The 26,835-nt window shown below is 48.4% G+C and overlaps 1 long non-coding RNA gene and 1 pseudogene across 3 annotated transcripts in view; both read right to left on the bottom strand.

Annotated features, from left to right (window-relative positions):
* LOC308584288 overlaps positions 1-19,337 on the bottom strand; it is a 162,007-nt gene extending 142,670 nt beyond the window's left edge. The window contains exons 1-2 of the long non-coding RNA XR_014006743.1: positions 18,023-19,337; positions 15,732-17,873 (exon numbers count right to left, since the gene is read on the bottom strand). This is a non-coding gene — a long non-coding RNA (uncharacterized lncRNA). The remainder of the gene's footprint in view (positions 1-15,731; positions 17,874-18,022) is intronic.
* On the bottom strand, positions 4,011-25,701 carry LOC308584086 (transmembrane protein 121 pseudogene; annotated as a pseudogene). Of its 2 annotated transcripts, XR_014013489.1 has the most exons (4): positions 24,681-25,701; positions 8,693-11,167; positions 4,518-5,753; positions 4,011-4,260 (listed from the first exon to the last, which is right to left on the bottom strand). The product of XR_014013489.1 is annotated as a transmembrane protein 121 pseudogene (transcript). The 2 variants fall into 2 exon arrangements; XR_014013490.1 differs by lacking the exon at positions 4,011-4,260 and having other exon boundaries at positions 4,329-5,753.
* Positions 25,702-26,835: the final 1,134 nt, after the last annotated feature.

Genomic DNA, 26,835 nt, shown 5'->3' with positions numbered 1-26,835 from the left:
TTAAAGAAGTATTATACCGCTTTAAATGGCCATCCCAAAGAATGCAAGGAACTGTCCCTTGTCAAGGGCACCGAGAGTAGCTAGGAGACCCCTGCTCTCTGCACAGAGCCACAGCTCCCACAATGGGGTTTGGCATGTATCGGCTATCGATTTAACTTGAGCGTGCTGATTACTTTATGAATAGCTTGATCCACAGCTCTCTCGAGCTGCGTCAGGGCTTGCATATAAGCTGTTTTAGTTCCATTGTCCTCAGCTGCACTGATGCTGGCTTAAACTCAAGGATTTCGACCTTATTGAAGGTTGGGCTCCCATATTGGCATTAAGGTTGCTTTTGATGATGTGAGTCTCATACACATTTAATCAAAGCTTCAGTGAACGGGCATCTCCCTCTGGCTCCCTATTTGGGCTAATTCACACAGGTATGTTAAGCCTCTGAGAGATGGAATATCAGCTGGTGATTTGCATGTGTGAATCAGCTGCAGCAGGCAGAATTTTCCTTTTGCCAACCACAACACTTCCCAGTGGACTCACCTTGCACATTCCGTGGCCCCATCATCAAAGGATCGTTTGTGAATGCACACTCATCACTTGATGGCTGCAACATCTTATATATAGCTTGATGTGGGAATGGACCCCCTCATCGGGGTCCAGCCATCAAGTAGACAGCAGTCGAGTTAAGGGGAATCAAATTATAACGAGGTCAAGTACCTTTGTCTGGCTAAAACTGGCACATGAGCTATCTCTGTTCCTAATGTGGTCAGCTCTGGCCATGGTAAAATGTGTCCTGGTTACATCAAGGCTAGATTACTACAATGCTCTCTGTGTGGGGCTGCCGTTGAGAACAGTTCAGAACATACAGCAATTAAGGCAATGGCTGGAGCCATATGTGTCTCTCCCATGACGGCTGTTATCCTGGCTCCCAGGCACAATCCTAGGTGCTAGTTATCCTCTTCAAAGACCCAAATGATTTGGTTCCAGTATACAGTGGTACCTCAGGTTAAGTACTTAATTCGTTCCGGAGGTCTGTACTTAACCTGAAACTGCTCTTAACCTGAAGCTGACTACGACCCATACCTGTGCCTATCTAGGTGTTCAAGGAACTATTGATACATGGCTCAGCTTCTTCTTTCCAAGACAGCCAAACCCCCCCCCCCCTGCTCTCTTTCTGGTAGGTTATTGCATTCTCCAGCTGCGAGACCCTGGAGAGCTGCTGCCGATCAGAGTAGGCTCTATTGGGCTGCAGGGACAAATAAGTTATTATCGTATTTTTTGCTCTATAAGACGCACCAGACCACAAGACGCACCTAGTTTTTGGAGGAGGAAAACAAGAAAAAAAATATTATGAATCTCAGAAGCCAGAACAGCAAGAGGGATCACTGCACAGTGAAAGCAGCGATCCCTCTTGCTGTTCTGGCTTCTGGGATAGCTGCGCAGCCTGCATTCGCTCCATGAGAGGCACACACATTTCCCCTTACTTTTTAGGAGGGGAAAAGTGAGTCTTATAGAGCAAAAAATACGGTATATAAAATGGCTTCCTCTCTTCTTCCTCTTCTTTTTTTAAAAAAAGTGTTTTGTCTTCGGTGATAACGTGGGAAAAGTTTGGAAAAGATGCGAGTCCCCAGCCGGCCGGGATGGTACACTTAATGAATCTGAACGGCGAAAAGTGTTTGCTTGCAAATGTAAATATTACTGTGGAGGGAAGTTCATTTACAAGAGAATTGATTAAAGTTTCTGTGTTTACCAGACCAGCTAGCTCAGGCAGGCAAGCTCATTAGATGGAGCGGTGGGGGTCCCACTCCCAGCCCTGCTGGCGGGAGGACAGAATCCCTGACAGTGCAGGAGTGGCTATTAACACTCTTGTGCCAAATACTGCGTTCAGTTTGGCAGCAACCATAGTCTCTGGAGGAGCTGAACTAGGGAAGGTCTACCGCTCATCTGGTTGGCATCAAGCCCAGCATGATGTTCTCACTGTGACCAACCGGACACCTTCAGAAAGCCCACCAGGAAAGCACCATGTATGAAAATCCACCCAACCCATGGCCCATAGATTATGTGGCAGAACATGTGTTTTGTACAACCGCAGGCCTGGTCTTTAGTTAAGAAAGAACGTTACATAGCAGAGCTGGAAAGGACCTCTCCCTGAGGGCCTGCCCATCAGGAGCAGATGGCCCCAGTGGTGCAGAACCTCCTGACAACAGTGTTGTTGCCACATACCTGTGTGAAAGCTCAGTACTGTACATAACAGATGAAATGGAGAGTAGAGTCCATGAGGCCTGATAGGGTGGAAGGTAGGGAGGTCAACAGTAGGGGGAGCCAGAGCCAGCCAAACTAAATTCACATTCGCAACATACATTTAAAGCACTATGGTTCCACTCCAAATAGTCATGGCTGAGAGTTGTTAGGAGACCCCTATTCCAGTGTTTCCCAACCTTTTTTGGGCAAAGGCACACTTGTTTCATGAAAAAAATCTCGAGGCACACCACCATGCCAGATGGGGAAAGGTCACTTTTTACTTATGTAAAAAAAAATAAAAAAATAGTAACAGCATAGAAGGTAATGGTTAGGCTAGCATCCCTCTTCCAAATATGCTAGGTTTTTGTTTGCAGGGACTGTTCTACATGGGAAGGGGAAAGGAAAGTTAATAGAAGGAAAGGCGGGTGGGAGAGAAAGAGAAAGAAAGAGGGAAGGAAGGGGGGAAGAGAAGTGGAAAGGAGGGAGACCGAGGTGGGGGAGAAGCGTCTGGAGAGTTGCTCCGAAGTTTGGGGGGCCGCGGGGGTGGGCGCGCGTCCCAGGAGGCGGAGGGCAGCCCGGGCTGGGAGCCGCGCCGCGGCCCGGGGGCAGAAGGCGGACCGCGGCTCCTAGGATGTGGAAAGGGGACGGCGGCGCAGGGGGAGGACACCCGCACGGCTAGGGCAGCGCGCAGGGGAGGGGAGCGGGCCGGAGGCGGGCGAGGGGGGCCGCGATCCCGCGCGCCGCGAACATGGCCTCCTTCCCCGCGGGCCCCGCCGAGCCCCCCGGCCGGGTAGGGCAGCGCGCCCCCGCCGCCGGAGGAGAGCAGAGGCAGCAGGAGGAGGACGAAGGCGCTGCCGAGGAGGCGCGCCAAGTTCTGCCAACTTCGGCGCCCGCCCCGTCGCCGCAGGCTCCTCCCAGCCGAGAGCCAGAGGACGGCGGCGGAGCAGGAGGAGGAGGATCAGGTTTGGCGACGGCTGCTGCGTCCTCTCCAAGCGCGGGGCTGGCCTCCGCCGCGCCCGATCCTCCGTGCTCGCCGCACTTCTCGGCGGAGCAGGTCTCGTGCATGTGCGAGGCGCTGCTGCAGGTGGACGACCCCGGCCGGCTGGGCCGCATCCTGGGCTCGCTGCCGCCCGACACCGAGGCGCCGTGCCTGGAGGCGCAGGTGGGCGAGAGCCTGGCCAAGGCGCGCTGCTGGCCTTCCAGCGCGGCGACTTCGCCGAGCTCTACCGCCTGGTGCAGAGCCGGCGATGGGATGTGGGAGGGAGCTCGCTCGCCGCCCCGCGTGTGCCTATGTGGGGCACGTTACAGCCCTGGGACGTCAGCGCCACGCAGGCAGCCAGGCAGGCAGACGGCAAGTGCCCCGCGCTGGGCGGCCTCTCCTCGCTGCTGCCGCCCCGCCTCTCGCCGCCCGACTCGCTCGCCTCCCTCCCACGGCACACCAGGCAACGTCTCGCGGCACACTAGTGTGCCGCAGAACACCGGTTGGGAAACACTGCCCTATTCCCCTCCCAGAGCAGCAGTTTCCAGAGTGGTTTAACAGGCAATTCCTCTTCACAGGGAACTCTGGAAATTGTAGCTGTGTGAAGGTAACAGGGGTCTGCTAACAATTCTCTTTAAAAAATAAATTATTTATACTTTTCAAGTTTATACATTTCATTAATTTTACAATCATTTTAACATTTCAAAGTTTGATGTCCTGCTTTCTGTGGTTCCTTAAATTCATTTCTTAAGATCTTCTGCATATCCAAATTCATTTAATTCACTCGTTTAATTATCTACTTTAAATATATACTCTTGTGAAACTGCAGGTTATTACAATAATCCTGCCAATGCTTTTATCCGTTTGCAATTTATCTGTAAATATTCAATAAACCATTTCCATTCCTTTATAAAAAGTTTGTTATCTTGATTTCTTACTTCTTCCGGTAAGTTTGGCCGTTTCTGCATATTCCATAAGTTTTTGTACCCGTTCTCCCTTTGCTGGGACTTCTGCTTCTTTCCATTTTGGGGAGAAGAGCATTCTTGCTGCTGTAGTAGCATACATAAATAAATTCCTATACAATTTAGGTAGTTCTGTCCCTATAACTCCCAATTTGAAACTGAAATTCTTTATTGTCACTTGTACAACTTGTATACAGTGAGATTACACGAGCACCCCCCCAGCTCTCTTAGTCTTAATTCCCCTCGTTTACTGACGCACACCCACCAAACCCGAAAGTCGGTTGCCCTGTTGTTATCTTTTCATTCAGCAGCCTAACAGCCCACGGATAGAAGCTGTTCTTTACCCTGTTGGTGTGACTAATCATGCTTCTTTATCTTTTGCCTGAGGGCAGGAGATCAAGAAAGTGCCGGCCAGGGTGTGAATCATCCCTGAGAATTTTCCTCACTTGAGGCAACGTTCTTCTGCAATGTCATCCAGTGGATTCACGGGACAGCCCATAATATCTAGTGCTGTATTCACCACCCTCTGTAGGCACTTCCTGTCAGTTGGTGTCAAACCAGCGTACCGCAATTCCCAGCGTCCCTAACAAACTACAGCTCCCAGGATTCTTGAGGGGAAACCATGCATGTTTAGATTCATTGTGCTTTAAATGAATGGTGTAAATGTGGCTTGGGTCTAGTTTTGTCCCTGTCCTCCTCACTGTTAAGTTCCACACACTTAACCAAAGACTGCTAATGCCACCTGCTAGAACGGTTGCAAAGACATAGGCAGATAGGGGCTGGCTGAATGACTTAAAATATGATTTTCAATGCATTCAGGTACCTTTTTGAGCTGAGAGCTGTATCGAAAAATCCAGAGAAGTGCAAAATCTGAAAGGTAATTATGATCCAAATCTGCGTATTAGTCTGGGAGGCGTGAACTAGGTCACTTCAACTTTAAAATATGCAGACTGAGCAAAAATCTCCACCATCCCCAGACTAGAGAGTGTTGCGATAGATGGACAAACGGCTTGGTTTTATATATGGCAGCATCAGGTCTTCATTTGCTACGCGCGATGCATTTCAAATTTAGAAGACAGATTTTTTTTTATTAAAAAAAAAAAGCACACGCCTTCTCTCAAGGAGAGAATATCTTGTGTAGCAAATCTGGAAGGAAGATTGCCCCGATTTTTAAAAGTGGCATTTTTATATGCAAAATGCATCAGGTTTAGGGAAGGTTTCTGGAATGCTTTCCGCACAGAAGGGTTGCATCGCCCCTTTTAAGGCTCGCCTCTCTTTCCGCTGGGCTTTTCCATCTCTCCAGAGGCTTTCAGAATTCCCAGGCAGGGTCCAGCAGCAGGTATTTCAATGCCCTGGCATACAGCTAATTATTCCAAGGCATGAGTCATACCCTCCAAACCATTAATTTGGTTCTGAAGCCATGACATCTGACTGCACAAACACTGCAGACGTTTGATGTTCTCGTTTAATTGCTTTCTGTTTTCGGAGGCGTTTAGGATGCACTTTTAGGCACACGCTTTCAAGGTTTATCTCCAAAACGAGGGCTGATGGTGATGGAAAGTTGACATTGGACCGAGAGTCTGAAAGAACAGGCAGCACGTAAGAATACCACCTTTCACAGGCAGGAACCAACAAGAAGTAAAAGATCTGGACCCCTTGTATGGACTTATGGATACGCATGGAATGGTGTCAAGATGTTGGACTGCAGCAGGACTATTGGTTCTAAGTTGTCAATACTATTAATAAATAATAATAATAATATTTATTATTTATACCCCACCCACCTGACTTCCCCAGCCACTCTGGACGGCTTCCAACAAAATATTAAAATACAGTAATGTATCAAATGTTAAAAGCTTCCCTAAACAGGGCTGCCTTCAGATGTCGTCTAAAAGTCTGGTAGTTGTTCTTCTCTTTGACATCTGGTGTGAGGGCGTTCCACAGGGCGGGTGCCACTACCAAGAAGGCCCTCTGCCTGGTTCCCTGTAACTTGGCTTCTCGCAGTGAGGGAACCGCCAGAAGGCCCTCGGCACTGGACCTCAGTGTCTGGGCTGAATGGTGGGGGTGGAGACGCTCCTTCAGGTATACTGGACCGAGGCCGTTTAGGGCTTTAAAGGTCAGCACCAACATTTTGAATTGTGCTCGGAAACGTACTGGGAGCCAGTGTAGGTCTTTCAAGATTAATTAATAATCAATATACCACTTGATGCCAAAGCAGGCATCTTATCCTGCACTTCCTACCCCTAACTCCTTGTAAGACGTATTGAAAAGCGATCATTGTGTTGTTGGAGAACCCAGGGCCAAATTTAGCTCCACCCCAGGCTTCTCTGTCTAGCCCTTGGCCCCCTCCCCAGGTCATTCCCTCTGCTGGGCCTGCTTTCCCCCCTCCTTGAGTACTCTTCCTGGGCTGGAATGTGGCCTTGATCTCTGACAAGGCCTCTTGGTGGGTTATGAGCATGTGCAGAAAATAGGCTACTGCACAGAGGTGACATTTGCATGTGTTGCCCCACCCACTTGTGCCCCTGGCTCCACCCACCACAGGCATGTGGCCCTCAGAAGACTGCCTGGAAAAGGTTTGCCGCTCGATTTACTTTATGAGAATTGTTTTAAAAATAATAAAACTGGGATATTATGGTGGAGCAAATGTTTTGAATAATCCTTTTTATCTGACAGAGAGACAATTGGAAGGCCTTTTTCTTTTCTTTATTCCTTTTCTTCCCCATCCATGCTCGCCTCTCTCTTTTTTCTGCTTTTGTTTTCATATAAGATTAGGGTTTATATATATCTATATTGTGCAATAAAAAAGCTTTAATTAAAAAATTATGCAAAAATAAAACAAAACTAATTTTAAAAAGGAGGGCAGAAATCTGCTATATTCCAGTGATTATACTTCCTAGGTTCCAAACCTTCCTGACGCCTCACTACCTATTTCTAAGACTGCGACCTTCTACGTACTTTATATAGGAGGAAACTCCATTGAATTCAGTGGGAGTTGCTTTTTGGAGAACCATGCATAGGATCCGGCTGCAACACACACGCCTGCCAACCGTAATGCCATAGCTGTCAACTGTCCCCTTTTCTTGCGAGGAATCCTATTCGGAATAAGGGAATTTCCCTTAAAAAAAGGGAAACGTTGACAGCTATGCGTAATGCAAACCTCCACATTTCTAATGGCAACTTAAATGATTCTACCAAGACACTGTTACCATTTCAAAATTATTGCGCTTACTCTTCTAAAGATAAGCCACTAATCTGCAGAGGAAATATCATGAGAAAAAGAGAAGAGAAAGATATAGTCCTGCGTGATCTTTTGGTTCACCCACTCTTTCATTTCATTTTATTTTTATTTTTGAGATTTAGTCTCTCATAATCCAAGCTGATAGCCTGAATGTGAGAACAGGGAGCATTTGCTCAAGACCAGACCTGTGGCTAGAAGATAAACCAAGTTTAGGAATCCCTGCTGACTTCAATTAGCAAAGATAAGATAACCTGCTCCTTTAGAGGGGCTTGCCCAGCTTCCTGTATCTCCAACGCCTTTCGAATTTGGCGGTTCAGACAAAATTAAGAATATAAGTTACTGGTTCAATCACTTGAGTCAGAGACAAGACAAGGGAACATCAGCCAGAGCATGTAAGGGGAATGGCAGTCCCTATGGCCGCCCAAGGTGAGAGCGTTTGTTGGCTGCTGTCGCCAGATTTGTGTTGCAAGCATATGGAAACAAAAACCAGTTGTTGGTTTAATGGTTTTGATTTACATGGCTGTATTCATTGGGCAGGATGCAAAGGTGCTAGTTTTGACCTTTAAAGCCCTATGCGGCCTAGGACCCATATACCTACGGGACCGCCTCTCCTGGTATGCCCTGCAGAGGACCTTAAGGTCCACAAATAACAACACTTTGGTGGTCCCAAGCCTCAAGGAGGTTAGCTTGGTTTCAACTAGGGCCAGGGCCTTTTCAGCACTGGCCCCGACGTGGTGGAAAGCTCTGTGGGACTTGACATCTTTCCGGAGGGCCTGCAAGACAGAGCTTTTCCGCCTGGCCTTTGGTTTGGACTCGCTCTGACCCTTATGTTTTCCTCCCCTTATGGCCTTGATTTATCAGCTATTTTAAAATGAGGCTGTATTTTAAATTGGTCCCCCCCTCCCTCTCTTTTCCCCCTATTATGTTTTTACTGTAATTTTATTTTATTGGTGTTAGCCGCCCTGAGCCTGGCTCTGGCCGGGCTCTGGCTGGGGAAGGCAGGGTATAAATATTATTATTATTATTATTATTATTATTATTATTATTATTATTATTATTATTATTATTATTAAACAGCTATGCTTAGGGTTGGGGAAACTGTGGCCCTTTAGATGTTGATGGATTCTAACTCCCATCATCCCCAGCCATTAGATGTGTTGAGCTTGGACTGATGGGAGCTGGATTCCAACATAAGTCCAACGTAAGCAGAGTCTGCAGGTTCTGGCTAATGACCCATCTAGTCCAGCGCCCTGTTGTCACAATAGCCAATCAGATGCTTACTTGCGAGTAAACCCCTTGGAACTTGATCAGCATTGCTGTAAACATGTACAGCATCTGGCTACAAGCCACAGAACTGGAAGATGGATGAAAAATAATAAATTAAACTTGGAATATAATCAAACGGTGCATAGATATATATATATATTTTTAAGAAGAAAAAACCCAAACCCTGAACACTCCCGCAGCTGGAAAAAAATAGAAGGAACCGCCTCGTTCGTTCTGTCTTTTTTCATTCTCACGAGATCAGCCATATCCACAGCTGTCTCTATCAAGTTACAAGAACACTGTCAGGCTTAGAATATTGTTTGAAAAGAAAAGCCTGCGCCTGCTCCTTGATTCAATAAGAATAAATTTTCTGCCCCAGTCCCTGGATGGATGAACATAGAATTTTCAAACAATAATTTCAAACCACGCATTAGGTGAGGGTTTTGTTTAGTTTCGTTTTAAAAGGATTCAGAACAGAGCAGCAACACAATCCCTGGGGTGACAAATTTGGAAGCTATTGCGTGCCCCTTAGTCCTTAGTTTGATTCCTGCAGTCAAAACTTGTTTTTGTCTTTCTCGCCCTCCTGGAGAACACCAGACCCAAATATTTTCCAAACTGCTGGGGAAAAAAGAAGGCTGGCAAAAGAGAGAGAGAGAGATAGATAGAGATAGATAGAGAGAGAGAGAGAGAGAGAGAGAGAGAGAGAGAGAGAGACTACAAAACCTCAGGGCTTGGCCTTTTGTTTTATTGAAAAGGTTTTCATTTGGGGAAAGAAAGAAAATAAATGGCCATGATCCAGCATGTTTCCACTGGGGGAGGACAATTGTCGATGGAAACCCTATGCTAGACTTCCTCAACCTGTCGCCTCTCCAGATGTTTTGTACTACAATTCCCATGAGCTGTGGTGACTGAGGCTGACGGGAGTCGTGGCCCAAAACATCTGGAAGGATTCAGTTTGGGGAAACGCTGCCCAAAAATGTCCTCCCCACCCCAGGCACTCCCAAGGAATGTGAGCAGGCAGGTAGTAGACCAAGTGCCTTTGGCCCATACCAGAAAGGTAGGTCACCAGCGTTGTATATGTCAAACAGATGCGGAAAAGGCATTTTACCAGTTTTCTCAAGGCCTGCCCCCAGGCAATCCAACTGGCTACGTTCCAAAGCAACTTGGGTGACAGATATGAATGAGTACACGAAAGGCAAATGAGGGAGTCGAATTGCTTGCTGCTGCCTGCTATCCATTGAGCAGATCTTATCATCCCCAAGGCTGCCGCTCTCCAGTCTCTGCGGCCTGCTAGCTTGCACCTTGGCGTCAGGGTTGGGATCCGTTCTGCGCCACTCTAGAAGTGACCCCACCTCAGCCCAGGGCAATTCCAGGACACGGCCTGTGCAAGGGAGGGAAGAGGTCTCTTGCGGACTTTCTGGAGGGACCAGCACTGGCTCTGCAGGGCCCAGCCGGCATTGTTCATCTTTGCAGGTGACCCTAGTGACCACAGACAGGTGTTACTTGCCGCCTGGTGTGGGGAGACGCCCGGCGTGTCATGTGTTCTCCTGGGCCAGCCCTTCGGGACAGGGAGTCTGGTTTTGGGGTTTCAGCAGGTGTATGGCAGGCTGCGCCTGGGCCATGGTGTTGTGCTGGGGGTCTGCCGCCGCGGCGCCAGATCCTGCCGGCGCGTGGCGCAGGTGCTTCCTGTACTGCGCGAACATGCAGACCTTGAGGGCGATGGCCAGCACGTTCTTGCCCATGAAGATGCCGGAGACCCGGATGTCCCTGAAAAACACCATGTTGCTGCCCCTGATGAAGATGGTGGCGATGTTGATGGTGAGCATGCTCAGCATCGGGTAGAGCATCATGCGGTGAGGCACAATGCTGATCCCTTGCATGCTGATTTCGCACAGCGAGACGCAAGGCAGGACCAAGAGTAGGATGTAGCAGTAGAAGAACATCAGGCCTTCAGCCCAGATGGGAAGCCCTTTCTTCTGGGGCTCCCAAAGGTTGGCTTGGATGTCTAGCACGTCCAACATGTCCACAATGACCCAGAAGAGCCGGTTGCGGAGGTCCTCCTTCTTCTTGAACGTCCTGACGTATTCCATGTGCTCTGTGGCCACCAGTAGAACGTACAGGGCCGGGATGCAGATGGAGAGCAGGAGGGTCAGAGCTTTGCGCGCCATGAGGTCCAGGCTTTTGCGGTCCGCCTTGTAGTTCTGGTAGATGAAGTAGACCTTGATCTCCAGCACAAAGACGTACAGGAACCAGAGGATCATGGCGTAGCCTCGCTTGGCGGTCCTCACCTCAGCCCCGACCCAGACAGCCACATATCTGAGCACAACCAGGAAGCAGATGTCCCCGACGGAGACCATGATGCAAATGCCCAGTTTCCGGGAGCCCTGGTTCTGCTCCACCAGGTAGGCGTCCATCAGGACCATGCTGCTCATGATGAGGGTGGTGGAGAGGCAGACGTGGGGCTTGTTAATGGGTGGGGGAGGCACCATCCTGCAAAGAAGATGCACACGTTAGTCAAAACATTTTAAGGGCTCCTGAGCCATCACGGCCATGCACTCTGCCCATCCCTGACGTACTGTGCATTATGCAGCTTTCGATAAGGAAGTCAAGGCTTCTGTATCTCTGCACCAAAGAGCCCCTGAGCTGCACAAAGCAAATCAATCTCCTCTTAGTTCCCACGGGGATCGTATAGCTATCGTACTCTAGCCCTGGAAACGGAACAGGGGTGTTTCATTCAAGCTGTCCTGAATGTACCTGAATGAAAGTGCTTTCCAAGCCAGAATCTATAACATTTTGGGATACTGGTACTGTACTTTGAGCACTTCGGGGGAAAGGTTACGTAAGTACTAAGCTTCTCTCTACTTATTAAAAAAAGAAGAAAATGTGCCAAAAATATATATTAGTTTGCTAAGAGCTGACAGTCCCGACAGGGCAAAGAAAATATTTTGGATTACAAGCAACTTACGTTCCAGGCCTCCGTGCGCATAAGCAAAATGAACTTAAGTGGGGGACACCCTCTAAACACTTCTTTTTCTTTTCTTATATACAGTACCTTTGCCTCCAGATCACCAGAAAGGGCAGGGAACAGTGCGCCTGAGCCCTCTACAAGGCAGCTTCCTGCCAAACAGCTGGCAAGTGGAGCAGCGCAGCAACAGATCCCACATGCCGTTTTAGAGTCCATAAGTTGTTGGGTTTTTGAAGCTTTTTAAATTTTTGGAATTTTGGCTCACTGACGCCCTCTGGGAGGGTCTCCTCGTGAGCCATGCGGACTTTCCAGCTCTCTCCCGCCATTCCCAGGTCTGAAGTATTTACCTCCCATTGCTGTGCATGTGTGCAGTCACACACGAGTGAGGAGTTGCCTGCACTAAGTACTATTGGGAAATTTCAATAGTAAGGAACTTTTTCCCAACCCAAGGGCCATATAACCTTCTGGGCAATGTTCTGAGGGCCATAGGCCAGTGGCAGGTGAAAGAATGAATGTGAATTTTTCCTTTGTGCTGCGGACAGGAAAGTTTCTGTAGCTCCTTCCTTATCCTCCATCTAGACAAGCAGGAGGCATTATGGGAGTTTGAGGCCACATTCCAGCCAAGGAAAATACACTTGGGGTGCCCAGGAGGGGTGTGGCCTGCAGAGAGTTCCGAGGGCCAGTTAAAAGGTCCTAGAGGGCCGCACTTGGCTCCTGCGCCTGAGGTTCCCCACCCGCAGAAGGAAATGCAGCCCTCAGAATGAAAGGCCCTGCTCTAGATTCTACATCCCAGAATCCTTTGCAACGCACTGGTATTCTACAGGGGTTGCTTAGCAGATATCTAGATGAGAAACGGCTCCAGGAAAGTAAAGTCTGAAAAACGCTCCTGCAAACCGAAGCTGGTTAGCATTTGGGAGGAGAGAAAACAACATAATGGCTTGCTCTGTGCATGAAATCATTCCAGTCGTGCGCCGCCGAAATGTGGGGCCTGCCTCCTTATTGAGCGGAATGGCTTTTGAAATGCAGATGCACTGGAGGCGATCACGTTAAGCCCGCATTCCCACAACCACCACAGGCATTATGTTTTCATTATATTTTCTGTGCCTCAGCCTCTTGCAGGCACGGTGTGGGTAGGGCTTGGAATAGCAAGGCTTATTAAGCCGGCTGCTAAGGTTGCCTTTAAAATTCCAAGGCTTGCAGTGCTCCTGCTGAGCCAAGAGACCCCCTGGGCCAGAGAGGCATCAGCAGGAGGAGGCGAAGGCTAAGAAGGCTTCCTGGCACTGGGGAGCATCTGAGAAGGGAGGGAAGGAGATGCAAAGTGGGAGAACAAGCTGGGATGGAAGGAGAGTCTATCGCTTAAAACAATATATATATATATATATATATATATATATATATATATATATATATATATGTGTGTGTGTGTGTGTGTGTGTGTATATATATATATATATATGCAGGTTTTGGTGTCTTCGGGTGTCTTCCCGTGTAAGAGTTGGGGTGTCTAGGCGACGTTTCGACGAGGTCTCACTCGTCGAAACGTCGCCTAGACACCCCAACTCTTACACGGGAAGACACCCGAAGACACCAAAACCTGCATTCCTGTACCCGTGAAAATCTACGAAAGCCAATATATATATATATATATATATATATATATATATATATATATATATATATATATATATATATATATATATATAAACTTTAGTTGAAGGGTGGTAGCTCAGTGGCAGAACAACTGCCTTGCCTGCAGAAGGCCCCAGATTCGATTCCAGGTGCTGCCTCCAGGCAGGGCTGGGAAAAGCTCCTCTCTGAATACCCTGAGAGCAGCTGCCAGTCAGAGTAGACCATACTGGGTCTTCCATAGGAACACAGGCAGTGTCAGTAAGGGATGTGGTCCATGGAGAGGTGTGATTGAGGAGGGTTTGTATGCATTGTAGGGGGTTGCACTAGACCGGGGGTCAGCAACCTTTGTCTCTTTTACACCTTTGTCGTGGCTCCGGGGCGGATACTAGCGAGGGGAGGAGGCGCATTGTGCGCCCCGACACTCCCCACTGTGGCGGGCGCTGTACTGGCTGTGACGTCGCATGGGGGCGGTGTGTGCGTTAGTCACGCACCGTCCCGACGTCACCTTCCCGCCCGCCCGCCTGCTGCATTGTAAGGGGCATGTACACTGGTCACTGCATTGAAAGGAGGCATGTATGCTGGTCACTGTTTTTAAGGGGAGTGAAGAACACACACACACAAAAAGGTAACTTGTTAATTTAACGTTTATTTCTATGAGGAGGAGTAATTCTGAGGGGTCAAACAAAAAAATAATAAAAAGTGACAAAAAAGTTATTTTTATAATGACGAGTTTTGCGGCTCCCAGTTTTTTTTTCTTCGGAAACGGGTCCAAGTGGCTCTTTTTGTCTTAAAGGTTGCAGACCCATGCACTAGACAATACTTGGGGTGCCTTCCAACTCATAATTTATTTATTTAGAAAATTTCCAGGCCCCTTGTTTTTTTTAAAGAAAAATCTGACTTTGTATACAGCAAACCTCCTTTCCTATGTTCCTATGAACTGACCCCAGCCTCTGGGTTCTGGGATGCAGCCACACCACCAACAATCTGGTCGAAAACTGACCATCTCTATTCCAGCAGTTCTGGGAGGCTCACTATAGCACAGAATCGGGTTTGTCCAACCTAAAGTAAGGGTCACTGTGATTAAGGAAACCCCATGAAGGCTTAAATGCCCCATGTATCTAAAAGGTTAAGGTAAGGTAAAGGACCCCTGGACAGTTAAGTCCAGTCAAAAGTGACTACAGTGGTACCTCGGGTTACAGACGCTTCAGGTTACAGATTCCGCTAACCTAGAAATAGTACCTCGGGTTAAGAACTTTGCTTCAGGATGAGAACAGAAATCCTGCTCCGGCGGTGTGGCAGCAGTGGGAGGCCCCATTAGCTAAAGTGGTACCTCAGGTTAAGAACAGTTTCAGATTAAGAACGGACTTCCGGAACGAATTAAGTTCTTAACCCGAGGTACCACTTTATGGGGTTGTGGCGCTCATCTCACTTTTAGGCCAAGGGAGCCGGCGTTTGACTACAGACAGCTTTCCGGGTTATGTGGCCAGCAGGACTAAACCACTTTTGGCACTCTGACAGAAACTAGAGCGCACGATAATGCTGTTTACCTTCCCACCACAATGGTACCTATTTATCTATTTGCACTGGTGTGCTGTTGAACTGCTAGCTTGGTAGGAGCTGGGACCGAGCAATGGGAGCTCCCCCCGTTGTGGAGATTCGAACCGCTGACCTTCTGATCGGCAAGCCCAAGAGGCTCAGTGGTTTAGACCACAGCGCCACCCGCGTCCATGTATCTAATGCTAGACTTCCCGAGGGTAGTAAAGTTTGGAGGGACCTCCAAGGGTCATCTAGCGCAACCCCCTCTAATGCAGGAATCCCAGCTAAAGCATCCGTGACAGATGGCCATCCAAGCTCTGCTTAAAAACCTCAAGGAAGGAGCGTCGACAACCACCCCAAGGGAGTCCGTTGCACTGCCGAACAGCTCTTACTGTCAGAAAGTTCTTCCTGGTGATTAGTCAGAATCTCCTTTCTTGTAAGTTGAAGCCGCTGGTTCAAGTCCTACCCTCCACAGCAGGAAAAAGCAGGCTTGCGCCATCTTCCATGTGACAGCTCTTCTAATATTTGAAGATGGCTATCATATCTCCTCTCAGCTAAATATACCCAGCTCCTTCAACCATTCCTCATAAGGCATAGTTTCCAGACCTCTGATCATCTTGGTCGCCTTCCTCTGCTTGTCAATATTGTTCTGAATCTGTGGCACCTGGAACTGGACACAACACTCCAGGTGTGGTCTGACCAAGGATGAATAAAGGTAAAGGTAAAGGTAAAGGGACCCCTGACCATTAGGTCCAGTCGTGGCCAACTCTGGGGTTGCGGCACTCATCTCGCTTTATTGGCAGAGGTAGCCGGCGTACAGCTTCTGGGTCATGTGGCCAGCATGACTAAGCCGCTTCTGGAGAACCAGAGCAGCGCACGGAAACGCCGTTTACCTTCCCGCAGGAGCGGTACCTATTTATCTACTTGCACTTTGACGTGCTTTCGAACTGCTAGGTTGGCAGGAGCAGGGACCAAGCAACGGGAGCTCACCCCATCACGGGGATTCAAACCGCCGACTTTCTGACCGGCAAGTCCTAGGCTCTGTGGTTTAACCCACAGTGCCACCCGCGTCCCTTAAGGATGAATAGAGTGGTACTATTACTTCTCTTGATTGGAACACTGGGCATGACTGACTTGGCTTTGTTAACTGCAGCGGGTGTACTCTGATACAACCTCACCAGTGTAAGAAGATTAATCAGTGAAAGATTTTATCTACCCAAGCCTCTGGATCTAGGTACAAATTAGGAATGTGATACAGATAAATTGAAATATTTTTAACAAGTCCCATTTATTTTAGAGGGAGAGGTTTAAAAGTGATTCACTTTGTCTTCTGTCCCTGTTTAGGCCTATAGTTATAGAAGTGGATAGCGACATTCCTTTCTGGTTACCAGGGTATAAACTGTATTTATAAGATTATTTTGATGTGGTTTTCACTGTCAATTTCTTAGCACTGCGTTTGAGCAACACGGGGGAAACAGTTTTGAGACATTATAAACAAACACTTCAACGGAGAGGCGGATTTTAGTATTCTTGTACATGCCATGCGTTTCTAATTGTTTTTAATTCTGAATTTTCAATTGTTGTAACCTGCTCTGGGTCCTGCTGGTGAAGGGGAGGCAATAAATTTAATAAACAACAATAATAGCAGCTTTCAAAAAGATACATAGGTATTGGACTTACCATTTGAACAGCAGTCAAAACACTTTGCATCTCATTAATCCATACTGCAATTCAGGTGAATATTATTATCCTCATTTTAAAAGTGTGGGGGAGTAACGCTGTGGCCCAGAGATAATGGGTAGCTTAAGACCACCTTCTGAGCTCATAGCAGAGGTGAGATTTGAACAGTCTTGTGCAGTATGAATCCATGCTCAGTTATTTGGGAGCAAGCTCTATGAAAGAGGTTGAGATTCAATCCCGAGCAAACAATAGGATCAGGTTGTTAGTTGCTACGCTGTGTAAGCTCTGAAGACTCTTAAGTTACAAAGGGCAGCAACTGCGAGGATGGTTTTGACAGGGGAATCAGGGATTCATTCAGAGATGTACTTTGGAAGACAGCTAATGGCATTCACGACTGCAGATGTGGAGAGATGCAAGTTCCAGCGAAGACAAGCAAAACGCAACAAAAGAAACTACGCAGATTAGAGACAAGAGCAGAAAATAACACGGCAAACAATCAGGAGTCGGAATCAATGCAGATAACAGATCTGCGGAGAAAAAAATCCCAAATGAGGCATGGAAGGCAGAGACCAGAACACTTTCAGACTGCTTGAAATGAGATATTTTTCCTCCACACGCAGCACTTTTGTGCGGGTGTGTGTGTGTGTGCAGAAACGTGCAAGCCTGTGTGCATGTTCCCTTCGCTTGGTCTCCCCTCTTTGCTGTGTTTGATCCTCCCTGCCGCTTGTATATGTATATCCATTGATAAAGTTGCCAGGAGCCCTAACGAAGAGCAGTATTAGTATAGATCGCTCTGTGCAGAATTTATGCCTCTTCCAGGTTTAACTGGTTTTTAAGAGCAACGTATTAAGTAGTGCCACAACATTAAGTAGCAAGCAATAAAATAGCTGTCACAGGCTCTAGGCTCTCATCTAGTTGAGCCAATATGCTTCTCGTGTCCAGACCTAGCCCTAGTTGGACCGCAACACAGGAGGACAGGTATAGACTAATCAATACCGGGCTAATGGTAGCTGCCTTCACATGCTGCAGGCAGGTAAAGACAGGTGATCAACACAAACAGGAGTGAAACAGAGGCGACACGGATGCACCACCTACTTATTTAATCCAGTTTCCAACCTCTCCTCACCTAAAGAATATCCTAAGAAGACAGCGCACAATCAAGTATGAATTTATGAATTCCCAAACCAAAAACCCAGGAATATTCCTAAAAGAAGAAAAAAATATTCAAGGCGTGTAAGAAAACATCAGGAACGGGGCAGGTCGTGTGATAACCAAGGCTATCTTATTCGGAGCAGACCCATTGAAATAAATAGAGTTTTGGTCACTGATGCCAATGTGTCTATTCTACATTGGATATCATTCACTGTTTTTAATATTTTGTCATAACTTAGATGCTGTTTTTTTTAAAAAAGGCAGGACAGGGCAGTTAGAAGTTACAAAGCACCCAATTTACGTAACATGGGGAAAGGGGTAGAAGATGCACCTGTCTATTAGCTGATTTCTGGGTGATTTGCTGCTGATCCGTTTCTGACCACCAATGGTTTAACCATGGCAACAACAACAACAAAAGATTCCTTTCCCCACATCCTAGTTATATTGCTGAGATGAAGAGACCTTGGTGTAAGCAACAGTGTAGGGAAGACGGTAAGCTCCATTCAGTTCTGCAACTCGGACCAAAATACCCAGAATCCAAATTCTTTAATTGTCTGCTTTGGATTTTGGGGGTCCAGTAAACAGAGTAGACCCTGCGAGCATGAAGTCTGCCCACCACTGACCCAATACACGCGGTGTCTAAAGTGCGTCGTAAGGAAAGGGTCTTTGGCAAGGAGGAAAAAGTTACAGCTAGCAAGAATTAGGCTGCTTTACAGAGAGAAAGAAACAGCCTCTGCTGATAGAGATGGAAACAGCGTCATGAAATCATGCAATTTAGAAATCCAAGAAGCCTTTGGGTTAACCTTTACAATTTTGCAAAAAGTGTTTTCTGCCAGGGGTGAGGAATCTTAAGCCTGGGAGTCAAATGTGGTGCTGCAAGCCTCTTTATTAAGCCCTTGAGGCTTTAACTAGGTCACACAACCTCCCTGGTCTTTGCTCACTGCCCTCCTCGCGTGCTTCTGCCTGACTGGAATATGTGATAATCCCTCTCGCCTGCCTGTATGTTTGATGGAAAGATTAGAGTAGGTGTGGGAAACTCTGAATTTTTACACGGATGGAATGTCGCCTACTGTACGAGAGGTGAGAGTCACAACTATTTGCACACCTGCTTTTAGCTCTGTCCCACCCTGCCAACTGCTGGCATGCAAGGTTGACCACTAGGGAATGTGTCCCTCGAGATAAAAAAAAGGTTCCTCACTCCTGGCTTCTGAGATAAACAAATCTGATTGGAACCATCAGTCTTCAGATGCCAGGAACTTATCTGGGCGGCTGTCAGGCGGGACGGAGCAGCTTGATCTAAGATACAGAGCATCATGTATTTTAAGTGCTTTGAATCCAATATCAGACTGTCTGTATTGCTAAGCCTAAGGCAGGTGTGAGGAACCCCCCCAACCATGTTGCTGAACCACAACTCCCATTATCCCTGCCCACTGGCTACGCTTGCTGATGGGAGCTGTAGCTCAGCAACACTGGAAGGGGCACAAAGGTTCCCCAGTCCCAGGGGTGCCAAAATATTGTGGGGTCCCAGGTAAGCCCTGCCCCACATAATCGAACACATGATGCGGTGCACACACGCCATTTGAATGCCCGTCAACTTTGTGGGAGCCCAGCCCCCTCAAATATTTTATTGTGGGGGCCGAAGCCCCCCACAGTCCCTAAGAGTTGGCTCCTATGCCCAGCCCTAAGGAAAGATTGTTGTTGTTTAGTCGTGTCTGCCTCTTTGTGACCCCATGGACCAGAGCACGCCAGGCACTCCTGTCTTCCACTGCCTTCCACAGTTTGGTCAAACTCATGCTGGTAGCTTCGAGAACACTGTTCAACCACCTCGTCCTCTGCCATCCCCTTCTCCTTGTGCCCTCCATCTTTCCCAACATCAGAGTCTTTTCCAGGGAGTCTTCTCTTCTCATGAGGTGGCCAAAGTATTGGAGCCTCAGCTTCAAGATCTGTCCTTCCAGTGAGCACTCAAGGCTGATTTCGTTAAGAATGGATCGGTTTGATCTTCTTGCAGTCCATGGGACTCTCAAGAGTCTCCTCCAGCACCATAATTCAAAAGCATCAATTCTTTGGCGATCAGCCTTCTTTATGGTCCAGCTCTCACTTCCATACATCACTACTGGGAAAACCATTGCTTTAACTATATGGACCTTTGTTGGCAAGGTGATGTCTCTGCTTTTTAAGATGCTGTCTAGGTTAAGGAAAGATAAGCAGGTAAATTGAGAAGTTGTGCCCAAAATGGCCGTCATTTGGCTAATGCAATGCACACCACACAGGTTTTTATATGTCCTTTTTATATCTCTGTGTTGTATGTTGCAGGTATATTTTTCATACTTGTTAGGTTAAGAATGTGTGGGACACCACTACATCCCAAGATGCACTGCTTCTCACGGGCTGGAAATGCGGGGGGGTGTGTGTGTGTGTGGAATATGCCACTCCATTTCAAACACACACCCATCACGTATTGCTTGTCACTGATGAATCTGAGTTGCTGCCACTCACTTCATGCCTTCATACTGCCATATGACAGCGAATCAAGTAGCCTGTCCTAATTTATTAAAGAGGCATCACTCACACTTAATGAACGGGGGTGGGGAGTGAGGGGAAGATTTTATTACGGGCAACGAACAGGGAGGGAAACTCAATTGATACTTTTAACGTGACTTCTATTTTGGGGTCTTTTTTCACATTTGAAACCACAGCCCGACCTTTAGAGTTGATCCCTATTAATGTGCGGTTTGCTCAGGGCAAGTTAGAATCAACCACTTTTATTGGCAAAGTTATTTGGGTTAACGTGCACATCTGCAGATCAGGTTGAGACTTTTAGAAAGCAATTCAAGAGTACATCTACCACGGGTTAAGTATTCTGGAGGCAAATCCAATCCTTCCTGGGCAGCAGGGATGGGGAACCTATGCCCCCCCAATGTTATTGGACCCCAACACCCATCAGTCATGGCCGATGGTCAGAAACGGTGGGAAATGCAACCCAACAACATATTGTTGTGTGTATCCAAGTCTCTAAATGGCGAGAGACTCTGAGGATGCCCACGCTGACCCAGGGTTCAGCTTGCTTGGACTGAAGGTCAGTGGAAACTGTGGTGTCTTTGGGATATATGCTTTTATTTACACATACAGTGGTACCTAGGTTCTCGAACTCAATCCATTCTGGAAGTCCGTTCGACTTCCAAAACGTTCGCAAACCAAGGCACGGCTTCTGATTGGCCCCGGAAACAATGCCAACGGCCAAAACAGACATTGGCTTCTGAAAAACGTTCACAAACTGGAACACTTACTTCCGGGTTTGCGGCGTTTGGGAGCCGATTTGTTCATCGACTAAGTCGTTCGGGAACCAAGTTACTACTGTATACAGAACCTGGGCAGAGAATGGAGGGGTTCGAAGCATTCGCACCCGAACAGATCCGGTTCCCCCATTAGGTTTTCAAAGAAGCCTGAAGTCACAGCTTTTGGTCTACCCCAGAGCAGACGTGTCTGTGTCTCTCCAGCTTCCAGCTTCCAGCACCAGCCAAACTCAGTGCACAACATTCTGGCAATTGTTCTTCTACATTAAGAGGTGAAGTCCCTTCCAAACAGGTGAGGAGGGTTACCCCTATTTGTCTCTATGGCAACAGGGCAGCCTCTTTCTAATGTAAATGGCAGGACTTAACTGGCCGGCTAGCAAAAGGAACTGGTCTGGCTGGTTTCCTCTTATAGATCAATTCTCATGTACACAGGATCACAGGTTTGGAAGGGACCAGTGTTTGAAATTTGCCAGGCGCATTTTGCACATGGCAATCGGCAACCTGTGACCAGGTGAAGATTCCCCGGGCGCCAGGATGACACCTGAAGTCTTCATCATCTGGAGGCGCATGCCTGGGGATCCTTGGATCTTGCCTGTTTTCACACACCAACAACACATCCTATAGAATTTATCTGTGATATTTTATCTGAACCGTCAGAATGGATTCAGGAACCAAAAAGCCATATTGAAAAATACGACTTTTGAGCCGCCTGGCCCTGAAATGGCAACAAGACATTTTGGCGACTGTAGCCCTGCTTCAAGGAGCCATTTGCCACCTAGCTTATATATCTGAGTTTCTAACACTGGACCCATGGATATCATCAAGTCTGACAATGTAAGAGCCACTGTTTCTCCATCCCTACAGGGATGGCCAAATGGGTTTCTTTCAACAGATGCTGCTCAGAGGAGTATTTGAATTGCAATCCCCCACTCCTGATAACCTTGTTCTTACCTGGCAGGTGCCTCTCCATGTGGGAAATGAGAGACACCGACTATGTCGGCTCCGACTCACGCAACCAACTCCATCACAAACTGAGCTTCCTACCTTTCTAGCAGCAACTTTGCCATTCCATCAGCCGGTCTCAGCAGGAGAGACAGGAAATAGGGCTCATTCCATCAAGACCAGCTTCATCTGTCACCTCCTACCCCTGAACTCTGTTTTTATAAGAACTGTTGTTAAGGACTGGCAATTTCCCCCAACTTCCTTCCCCTTCCCTTTCCCCTTATGAGTCATGTTTTCTTTTTAAGACTGCAAGCCCTCAGGGCAAGGGACTCTCTTGTTTTAATTTATTGTATATAAGCCACCCCAGGAGCCCTTTTTCGGCTGACGAGTGGGGTACGAACGCTACAAAATTAATTAATTAATTAACAACCGTTCGCTCAGCGATGGCCCTAACTGCAAGATGAATCCCACTTGGCAATACACCTGAGTGGGTAGAGGAAACTCACCCTTGGGTAGCTGATTCCCACGGCAAATAGAAGGCTCTAGGCTAGGGCAACTCTTGGGAAATCAGAGTTCACCATTAAGGCACTGCTGTACCTGTCCTTCAGACACGACCTCCTGCTAAACCCCCACCTGAAATTGACCTATTTGAAGACACTGTAGCTTCTCCTCTCCTTCCCTTAGGATAGGTCAGCGGTCAGCAAACTTTTTCAGCAGGAGGCCGGTCCACTGTCCCTCAGACCTTGTAGGGAGCCAGGCTATATTTTGAAGGGGGGGGGGAATCAACGAATTCCTATGCCCCACAAATAACCCAGAGATGCATTTTAAATAAAAGCACACATTCTGCTCATGTAAAAACATGCTGATTCCTGGACCGTCCACGGGCCAGATTAGAAGGCGATTGGGCCAGATCCGACCCTCAGGCCTTAGTTTGTCTACCCATGGGATAGGATAGGTGTTCTCCCTTAGGGAGGTGCTCAGAAAATTATGGGCTGGGTCCTCGCTTAGCAGCTTATCATGCAGTCCTGGAAGAGACACCTCTCCGTTCCCCAGAGTGGTATGTGTCTATCCAGTGACAAGACACACAGCCCCAATAACTGAGCGAGTTCGACACGAGACACACCTGTTTGGGAAGAGCTTTTCACAATTGCAAGCAGGGTCATGGATGGTGAAGCTTTAGCAATTTCAAGGAGATGGCCCTTGAGAAGGAAGGTTTCAACACAGCAGCAATGTCTCAAGCCAAACATACTACATTTCTCTCTGTCTGTATCTAAGAGCCCCTTCCCCAATTCTCGTGTGTTCACACGCCTCTGGTCTTCCTGCCTTGTACGCTGGCCTGGTTAAAGGGCTTCTTTCTCCATGCCAGAGGTATTTGATCTAACCTGGGGCAAATGGCAAAGTTCAAAGGTCATCTAATGGAGACAAAGCAGCTACATCCGAAAAGCCGCAAAGGAGGTTCTGCACCCTTCCATTCACCGAACCACAACCGCTTTCAAAAGCTGGAAGTGTCTGTCATCTGTCCATGCACTCCTCTCTCACTGGAACGCTTTCACTCAATTCTTTGCACCCTTTGTCCCTTGCTGAACGTGGGACTTTGATCACAACTGCAGGGTTTTGAGCAGCTGTGAAGGAAGCGTGGAAAGGGAGATCAGCCCAGCACATGGCATGGAAACGGTCACCTGTCCAGTTTGACGAGAAGGAATTCATAACCGTAGACGGAGAACCCTGCTGGCCACAAGCTCAAGCGGTCAAGTGAATGAGAGGCAAGGCAACTTTGCCTTCTCAATTCCTCCATAAGCAGCCAAAAACCACTTGACAGCAGCTTGAGCATCGTAAGGAGGCTCAGTGATAGAGCATCTACTTTGCATGCAGAAGGTTTTGGGTTTAATCCCCAACATTTCCAGGGAAGAGACCCAGGTCTGAAATCCTGGACAGCTGCTGCCAGTCAGTGTAGACAATACTGGCCAATGGTCTTGCTCTGTACAAGGTGGTTTCCTACATTCCGACACAGCCTACCCTTCCCTGCACAGCTTATCATGTGTTACACATGTGTTTGAGTGAGAGAAACAGAGGAAGAGAAAGAAAGGGAGCTGCCTGCCTAGATAGTAATATTAGGGTCAAACTATGTGTGAATTTGGTGCACTGGAACTCCTGGGTCTTTATGTTTTGAAAAGCCAACATAAGGTGGGAGAACCAATCTTGCTCTGGTCTCTGAAACAGACCTAATGGGGGCTCTAAGCTCTTTTAGTTATGGAGCAGGGGCAATCCACACTAGCTACCCACCCATCCTGGGTCTGCTTCTTCAAAAAAAAAAAAGTTAAACCACAGAATTCCCAAGTCACATATCATTTGATTCCAAATGGCAGATTTAATCTTCAAAATCTGGTGGCTATGAACAATCCTAATTTAATTTTGTGAAAGGGGGAGGACATACACACAGAGTTCCTCCCCCTTTCACAGCTGAAAGCTGAAAATCACATTCCCGTGCCTGCCAACACTCAGAAGTATCTTGAGTTTCACACAGTCACAAAAATCGCCTGGAGTTACTAGCAATCACGTGTGAATGCCATATATGCCCAATATCCAGACTTCCACCATACGGTTCACAATGAACCCATCACCGCAGTACAGTATCGGGGATTTGATTTGTCAGTCAGTCAGTCTGCCTGCCTGCCTGCCTGAGCAAAGCTTCTGGGCACTTTCCAAATAAATCCGAGAGCTTTTCTTTTTTAGAAAAAAGAAAAATAAATCTCATTTAATAAGGACCTTGTCTGAAGAATCGTTACTATTACTATTATTATTTTACCTAGTGCCGTTCTTGGAAGCCCTGGGACACAGGAGGGGATGGTTCCCTGAAGAAGCCCGATCCGATCCGGTCGGCCGATCCGCCGGGTTGGAGCGCGAGATCCGTGGGAGAACAGCAACCTCCCGGAGCCAATGAACGCCCGGCAAGTTCCGCGCGTGGATTCCGAGCGAGCTCCGCCGCTCACACTCCGGGAACCGGATCCCGGCCGCCGCTGTGCCGCCGCCGCCCGCCTCTCCCGGCAGCCCCGCCAAACATCACGGCAACTCCACAGGCGGACTCCTGCCAGAGGGCGCCGCCGTGGCCATCGCCGTGGCTCGGAGACCCAAGTTGTCCCTCCTCCGCCTGCTGCTGCTCCTCCGAGCTCCAGCTCCCGGGGTCCCGCGCCCGCCCGCCCGGCCGCTTTAGCGCAGCCCGATCCCCGGAGCGCGCTGCGCCGCTGGGCTCGCCCTGCCTCTCCGCCGCGCTCCTTCCCCCGACAGCAGCTTCCTCGCCGGCATAAGGGACGAGCAACCCTCGGCCCGGAGCCCTGCAGGCCCCGAGCCCCGCAACGGCATCCCCCGCGATGCAACCCCGGCAGCCTCTCTCTCTCTCTGCGAAGGTCAAAAAGCGGATCCCTCAGACCGGAGGCAGCTCGAGGTTTCCAAGTCCAGGAAGAGGAGAGCGATTTTGCCACCCAGTTGCCCGGCGGGTGCGTGTGTGTGTGTGTGCGTAAAATGCAAGCACCCCCGACCCACCCCTCTCCTAGGGAAGCGGGACTTTGCTCGGCTTGTGCAGGCTGGGGCTGCCGGTCGGCTTTCGCCTTCTCTCCGCCTCGGTGGATCGCGAATGCTTTCCTTTAAAATAGAAAGGGGAGGTGAGGAAAAAAGTCCCGGGCAAAAGCTGGGAGAGCCGCGCGGTCGCTGCTTTCGCTGCTGCAGTCTGGCAAGCGCCAAGTGTGCTCAGCTCAGGCTGCGAGCGCGGCTGGGATCAAGCGAGCCTCTGTATCGATTTGGAGGCGAGCGAGAGCAGGCAGTGAATTAAAGTGAGTTAGTCAGGCGGCAGGTTGGCTGAATGGCCACTCCCGCCTGGGGGAGGGAGAGGAGGAGAAAGAACGGGGGAGTGATTAATCCGTGCTAATCGAGGGCTTGCCTCGCTGTGAGGCCGTTCTGGAAAGTGGGGGGAGACTAACGGGCCAACCCCCCCCCCCGGAGGTAGGGTGCTGCCGCGTGCGGTGGTTTTTGCAGATCGCGCTTGCAAAAGCAAGTCAGAACACAAGGCAGGGCAGGGCGGCCATGGATGGTGCGCGCGTGCATGCCCTCCGATGCTCCCCTATCCATTAGCGGTCCTTTCTCGCGCAGAGACGGAGCTTTGCACTCCCAGCCTCATTCACACAAACGTACACAGCGCGCTTAATCTCCGCCGATTCTGCACCGAGCGAATTGGAATTCTTCCCCGGCAGAATTCTGAAAGCAGTGTAAATTAGGCGAATTAAAGGGATGCGTTTCTCTCAATTCTGAACCTGCTAATCGCTAGGAGGAGCACAAAGGAACCCCAACGCACTATGCAGGGTCCCTGTGTTACTGGCTTGTGACATTTCACCGGCTGCTTACTGAACGCTTTGCAGCCAGAAAACTCGCTTCGTATGCAAACAACAAAGCCGCAAAAGGTGCCCCAACTCCCGTCTCCCTTGACTGGACTCTGCTGTTGCGGAATGCACGGAGCCCTGGGTACAATAGTACACTTAGCCCCTGGTGCAGGGAAGGGACATTAACTGGCAGAGCATGCAAAAGGTCGCAGGTTTGTCCCCGTCATCTCCAGGAGGGGCTGGGAAAGACTAATTATCTGAAACACGGGAGGACTGCTGCCAGTCAGTGTAGACAATACTGAGCTAGATAGAGCAACGGTTTGACTTGGTATAAAGCAGCACGAGCACACACAAGCATAGAATGGCTATTAACAGGATGTGAGCACTGCCAGATCGTGTTGCAGACTAACTAGAAGGCGCCAGTGGTCCACATATATAATTCTGTTCCAGAGTGAAACTATTACATGGGTTCCTTTAATTTTCTTAAACTCCCTATCCAGCTTTTTTCTTTCATCTCAAAAATTAAATGCAAAAACAAACAAGAAAATCAAAGGAATGCCAACAATGTAATACAAAGCTAAATAAAACAGT

The sequence above is a fragment of the Podarcis bocagei genome, assembly GCF_964188305.1.
Source record: "Podarcis bocagei genome assembly, chromosome: 3".
Taxonomy (NCBI): Eukaryota; Metazoa; Chordata; class Lepidosauria; order Squamata; family Lacertidae; genus Podarcis; species Podarcis bocagei.
The sequence above is the reverse complement of the archived record's forward strand: the minus strand, read 5'-3'. Positions and strand labels throughout refer to the sequence as shown.